Source organism: Eriocheir sinensis, chromosome 34, assembly GCF_024679095.1.
Source record: "Eriocheir sinensis breed Jianghai 21 chromosome 34, ASM2467909v1, whole genome shotgun sequence".
In the NCBI taxonomy this organism is placed as follows: domain Eukaryota; kingdom Metazoa; phylum Arthropoda; class Malacostraca; order Decapoda; family Varunidae; genus Eriocheir; species Eriocheir sinensis.
In genome coordinates this window covers 578,485-586,078 of record NC_066542.1, presented here as the reverse complement: position 1 = coordinate 586,078, position 7,594 = coordinate 578,485, and positions in this window count along the sequence as shown.

Genomic DNA, 7,594 nt, shown 5'->3' with positions numbered 1-7,594 from the left:
CACCACGCCTGACGTGATTCTAACGAATGGGAAAACATACCACAACACCCACGCCAGCCAGGGGCCACTAACGAGCAGCGACCACCTCCCAATACTGTTCACCATCTCAACCACTCCCGTTGTCGTGCCCTGCCCACAGCGGATGAACACAAAAAAGGCGAATTGGGAGCAATATAAGAACATTATTGACTCAGAACTACCTGACCTACATCTAGAGGGGAAAAACACAGATGACATAGAAACCGCTGTCAACACCTGGTATACCGCTGTCAAAACTGCCCAAGCACAAGCAATACCCCTCACAAGGCACAAAACACTATCATACCCCCACCGCAACCAAGAGATTACGGACGCACAGCTACGTTTTACCAACATCCTCCGATACGCCGGGAGGCACGGCTGGACGCATGATCTTTATCAACAAAGTAGAGTTCTCCAACGAACGCTACAAGATACGTGCAAAACAGCATACAACAGGCACTGGGAAAACACAATAAAAGGCCTCGCCGAGAAATATAAGGACCTAAAAGCCTGCAGGGCAACACACACCACCGCCCCATACACCTAGAAAAGGGAGGAGTCAAAATACAGGATGACGAGGGTATTGCCCAAGAGTTCAGTGAAACCTGGAAGTCAGTGTTCACAATAAGACCTGAAGACAACGCTCATTATGACCAAGACAATGAACGGGAAGTAAAGGCATGGCTCCAACAGGACCCAACAAGAACCAGGCCACACCATACGATTGATCTGCAACGCCTAACACAGGCCCATCTGTTGACTATGGAAATAGGCACAGCCGAGCTCCGGTCAGCTATAAACAAAACGAAAAACACGTCGCCCGGAGAGAGCAAAATAGATAAACAACAAATCAGCATGTTACCCCCGAAGGGCGTACCTACTCACCATATATAATGCGATGTTAACAACAGGTTACTTCCCTCAACGATTCAAAGTCGCCACTCTCACCATGATACCTAAACCAGGCAAACCATCCACGGATCCCAAGAACTACAGACCAATCTCACTCCTAGAAGTCCCTGGAAAAATCTTTGAAAGAATAATCAACTTACGACTCAGATGTCACCTAGAGGAAAACAACCTTTATAACCCGTCCCAGTATGGCTTCAGGGCAGGGAGGAGCACTACGTCAGCGATCTCCATCGCCAGCGAAAAGGTAGCACTCACTAAAGGACAAGGACTAAACTGCACTATTATCCAACGCGACATCAGCAAGGCGTTTGATAAAGTCTGGCTACAGGGCCTGCAATACAAAATACTTCAACTCGGACTGCCAGAGCTAACGGAAAAACTGTTATGTAGCTTCCTTGATCAGCGCTCAGCTTCCATTCGAGTTAAGTCAGCAATATCCTCCCCGTTCCCCCTGCACAGCGGCGTGCCACAGGGCAGCGTGTTATCACCAACGCTCTTCATCACCTACACCTCTGACATGCCCCGGTCTGATAACAGAAGCTGTATGGATATATATTATGCTGACGACGCGACACAAATAGTGACCTCCAACGGTACCCTAGACCACCATGACGCCCTGGTCGTGCGGGAGGCGAACAGACTCAACACATTTGAAAAAAAATGGAAGATCAAGACAAACATAGACAAGTTCGCTGTGGTCGCACTCGGCAGGAAAAAATTAAATGACATACAAATACAAGGCAACACCATCTCCCACCAAAAACAATGCCAGATATTAGGCCACACAGTGACATCCACCGGCCTGATCGTTAAACACGTCAACGACAAAACCATGAAAGTTAAAACAGCCCTCACATCACTAAACAGATTCTGGCACTTCACAGAGCGGCTCAAACTGTATCTAGTAAAGACTAAGATACTTCCTATACTAGACTACTCACCCACCCCGACACACATGGCTTCCCACACCAAGATGTTACAGCTTCAGAGGCTGCAGAACAAAGCGCTGAGATTTGCCACCGGACAGAAATACCCGTACACGGAAAACACAGCGGCACAACACCGCAGACTCGGAGTACAACTAGTCAGCACAAGGCTACGGGAGGCGGCCGGAAAGATATGGGAGAAGCTAGACCAGCAAGACGACGTGAACTACACCCACGTCAAGGAGCTTGACGGCAGCACGAACTTGGTCCACCCCTGGTTTCCGCGCAGCTTGAAGTCACTACGAGAACAACCGCCCACACATCACTTCACACAAGTGACGCCATAGCTTAGCTTAGCTCTCTACACACAAACAATCCACACACCCAAACCCCCAGCACGCCGGGGGTATACAAATAAGGTGCCCGATAAACAATAGCTACACCAGAACAACTAACGAACCTACACCATACAACTGTACACTCCTACTGTCTTTCCTATTCCCCACCTGTACCTCACTACTAACCCACTTCCTCTTCGTACTATACCCTTGATTAAAAAAAAAAAAAAAAAAAAAAAAGAGAGAGAGAGAGAGAGATTTACATAGATTTACATAGAAAATCAGACCACACAGACCCCATGGTCCAGACTAGGTGGTCTGTCCTTAAATCTAAGTGAATCTACACTAATGAGATGGCTCCAAAACGTTTCTTTTCTACTCTAGTTAATATTAAGTTCAAGGGAGTGACGGTCGAGCTTGTTTTTAAAGGAGTCAATCGTGTTACACTGGACCACTGACGGTGGGAGCTTATTCCATTCTCGCACTACAACGTTGGTGAATAAACATTTGGTGCAGTCTGAATTTACTTGTCTACATTTGAGTTTTATGCCATTGTTCCTCGTTCGCAAAGTGTCATCGATCATAAACAATTTTGTTCTGTCTACATTGGTGAAACCATTAAGTATATTAAAACATTCGATCAGTTTTCCTCGGAGGCGACGTTTCTTAAGAGAGAACATATTAAGGGTGGAAAGCCTTTCTTCGTAGGATTTGTTGCGCAAGGAGGGGATAATTTTTGTTGCCAGAGAGAGAGAGAGAGAGAGAGAGAGAGAGAGAGAGAGACGGTGTTTCGCCTCAGATCCTCAAACACTGTGCCGCCCAGTTGGCAGAACCCATCACACTCATTTTCCAATGCTGCATCAGCACTAGTACGTGGCCTTCTCTCTGGAAAGTTGCGAGAGTTGCAGCCATTCACAAGAAAGGAAGCAAGACTGTTCCGAAGAATTACAGGCCGATCTTTCTTTTGTCTGTACTTGGCAAGATATTAGAAGCAATCATTGCCAAAAGGATGACCTCCTTCTTCACCACACACCACATTCTTAATAATCGGCAGTTTGGTTTTCGTCGCAACAGGTCAGCTAATGACCTTCTCCTCCTTATGTCTACTTCATGGCATCAGTTCCTAGATAGAGGACGTGATGTATTTGTCATTGCCCTGGACATAGCCGGAGCATTTGACAGAGTGTGGCACTGTGGTCTGATCGCCAAACTCCGAAGCATGGGTGTGAACGGCGGACTCCTCCACCTCCTTCACGACTACCTGCGGCACAGAACCCTCAGTGTGGTGGTGAATGGACAGTCCTCGGCAGAGCACCCTGTTGGAGCTGGTGTTCCTCAAGGTAGTGTCCTTGGGCCCCTTCTTTGGAACGTTTTCCTTAACGACCTACTCCAGCTCATCCCTGAAGCCACTGCATAAGCGGACGACTGTACACTAACTTTCCCCTGCGACACTACTGACCACCACACTACAGTCACCCTAATCAACCAAGTGATGGAGATAATTACTGTATGGGGACAACGGTGGCAGGTGGATCTTGCCCAGGACAAGACCCAAGTCATGTTGATCTCCCGGCGGCACCATTCGCTGGACAGCCCTATCCCATCCATCCTTCTAAATGGGAAGATCCTACCTCTGAAGCCATTGATTCATATTCTTGGTGTTGAAATCAACAGCACCCTTTCCTTCACCAACCATGTCCAGAAAACAGCTGCCAAGGCTGCCAGCAGATTGAGCTGCGTCAGGCGCGTATTCCACCTCCTGGACGCTAGAGGGGTAATCAACCTGTACAACGCCCAGGTCCGTTCTGTCATGGAGTACGCTCCCTTGACGTGGTCGGCCTGCCCCCCGTCGTACCTTAGTCTCCTAGACAAGGTTCAGAACCGTGCCCAGCGGATCATCACGGCAAAAGTATCTCCTGGACAGCTGCTGACCCCTCTGCAGCCCTTACAGCACAGGCGGGACGTGGGCGGTTTCTGCTCAATATATAAGATCCAAAAGCAGGACACCCCGCACCTTGCTTTACTCCGGCAGCCGTGGGCGACGCCTCATCCTCACTCCACCAGGGACGCTCACACGAGAAGTGCACAGCTGGCTGTTCCCTTCGCCAGGACTGAGACCTTTCTCCGCTCCTTCCTGCCACGATACACAAGACTGTGGAACTCTATGGTGCGACAAACTGACATTGACCAGGCTAATTCTATTCAGACTTTTAAGTGTGCAGTGAATACTTGGCTAAGGTGACATGACACTTAAATGTGTGACACGTCCTGTAATCTTCATCATATTGTATTTTTAATCTTTTAATTTTAATCTTCTAGTCTTTTAATCTTTTAATTTTAATCTTTTAGTCTTTTAATCTTTTTATTTTAATCTTTTAGTCTTTTAATCTTTTAATTTTAATCTTCTAGTCTTTTAATCTTTTAATTTTAATCTTTTAGTCTTTTAATCTTTTTATTTTAATCTTTTAGTCTTTTAATCCTTTAATCTTTTAATCTTAATCTTACTGTATATTTATCCTGCCAAAGATAGTCTGCAGCTCCTCACTGTAGCTTTTGGCAGTTGTATGTTTCTGTATTAGGGATTTGTTTGTATCTAGTAAATAAATAAAAAGAGAGAGAGAGAGAGAGAGAGAGAGAGAGAGAGAGAGAGAGAGAGAGAGAGAGAGAGAGAGAGAGACCATGTCCTTTACACACAGCGAGAAGAACACATCAGAGAGTGCCGTTACAAAGGCTATACTCCCGACCTACAACTGAACTGACTGAACTGGAAGAAGACCTAAGGTGAAAGATCGTTTAGCTTTAATAGTGTGAGATAAATATAAATTTAAAACCTCTTTGAATACGCAAAGGAAATATAATCCAGCACAAACAAGCGACGCCTGGAACCCGCCGCCACGCCATGTCTCGGCTCCGCTTTGGAAAAGGGGAGGATTTTTATTTTCGAGGTGTAAATGCCTTTTTTTTTTATTTACTCCTTCCTCTAATGTTTTACTGTGACTATATATTTTTTGTGTGTGTGTATTTCTGTCTACGTACAAAGCTTGAGTATTTTTTATGCATTCCAGAGTATATCTTATGTTATTTTGTGCTTTTATTTCATTTCAATTACTATTTTTAAGCCTCTACATTTACGAACGCATCACTTTTTTTTCTACTTGCATTTTTTTTTAAATATACACATTTGAGTACAGCCACAGAAAACATGTTGTCTTGTTGCTTGTTACTTTTCCTTTTGTTTTATAGTTCGGTTACAAAGTTTATTTTTTAGCCATTTATTATTGTTATCATATTTTCTATTTCCATCTCTTATACGACAACTTTCTCTTTAAGCCTTTTTATACTATCTTTATTCTCTTTCCGCTTTCTTGTAGTTCACGGCACGGTCTTGTCCGCACGGTAGTGACGGAAGTAAGTTTTTAACCATCTACTATTGTTATCTCACTCTATTTCTATCTCTTATACCCCAATATTTTCTTTAGGCCTTTATATAGTTTCTTCATTCTCTTTCCGCCTTCTTGTAGTTCAGGGCAAGATCTTCTCCGCATGGGAGTGACGTCAGTAGCAAACGAACTGCGGGAGGTGTGACAATACGGACAGAAACAAGCGGTCATTAGCACCCACCAAATGGCTCTCATAAAATACCTCGCAGTTATATTCAATGGATAAGCGACCAACGATGTTTATGATTTGTTCGTGCTTTGTAATTCATCTGGCGCCATAAAATATTTGCCTCGTCGATCACAGGATCAGTGTTTGCCAGCCCCGCGCTTATATGTTTTATAAGTGAATTCTTTCCATTATTTGGCTCTCGCGTTTCCCTGTTTTGATGGCTGTGTATAGACACGAGACCCGATCCACACATTTTTTTTTTTTTTTTTGCTTCTCCCTTAACGTTATTTTGTGTATCTTTTTTTTCCCTGTATTTTTTTTCCTTTTGCTCCTCGTAAGTCTATGTTTTCACCATTCCTTACATATCTTACTCCTGTTTCTTGCAATGAGTATATTTTTTTTTCGTTTCTTGTAACTTCTCCTTTAAGGGTTGGCTAAATTTATCATCACAGTTATCTTTGTTTCTTGCTATATATTACTGGTTTTCCCGCTCTTGTTTGTTTCCATTCCATTTCGTTTTATCCTCGTTTTGTTCAAATCTATTTCGCTTCGCAATTCCGTCTAGAATCCTCTCCTTAGTTCACATCCTCCCGCCCCCTGAACCTATTCCCTTTTTCCCTTCCTACCGCCCACCCTTTCCACATCACCAGCACCTGCACCGCCGTCACCTGGGGGCTACTCTTACATAGTTTGAGTTTCCCTGTCCCAGCTGGGTTGTACTGAGTGTGTAGAACATTGGTTACCGTGCCTGAGTGTACCGACCCACCCGAAGCCCCAACGTTGATATGATTTGCCATCTGACACCACGTACTCAAGGTCTGTGTCCGGTTTCCCATTTCAAAGGGACGTGGGTGTATTCTTATTTCCCCATCTTTACCATCATCGTTGCCATCATTAGCTACATGTGACTGCTAAAAGAGGCGATGAGGTTGATGTAGAACTCACTGCCCTTCCTCGCGACAAAGGATGTGTGTTGTTGTTTTCTGTGGATGTATACTTATCCTCACATTCAACATCATCATTATTATTGTCTTTATTATTACATACGTCGACTTTTTCACTTATACAAGGAGCACAAGACGAACGACATGGTTTTCATTCGTTTTTATCTCATCCCTGTGTATTTCGAGCGTTTTATTTTAATTTTCTTTCAAAACATCCAGTCTGATTCCTTTGATCTTATACAATTACAAACGTTATCTGTCTGAACATATATATGATCTCCCTCTACTCAAGACTACCGCCTGGACCCAGAACCTCAGCCGGACCGCGATGTCGTTAATAGGCAAACCTCGCCTCGTACCCTCTTAAAGATGCTGCCTCGATGCTCCGTCCACGTTCCGAGTGTTTCCTGTGGCCGGCTAACACAGCAATTAAATATCAGACTTTTGCCGGTGGGGAAAGGAAAGCACACACACACACACACACACACACACACACACACACACGCTCAATCGGTAGAGCGCTGCGCTGCGAGACTTAACAGCCAAACAGGCGGCGGTTCGAGCCCCGCTCAGGTAAGATTCTTTCGGTTGACTAGGAGTGGTTACTGTCCCCCCTTGAGCAAGTGGGATGGGATGTGTGGTGTGTGAGGTCCTGGCAGTACCCAGAGATCGACGAAATGAGCACTTGCTCTCGTCGGGAGGGTACCTGCTGGCGAAGGCGAGTCCAACTCGTGATCAGGCCGTGGTGAATTACACACACACACACACACACACACACACACACACACACACACACAATCTTGCTCTCGCTCTCATTTCATAGTCATTTGCTCTTTTTTTTTCC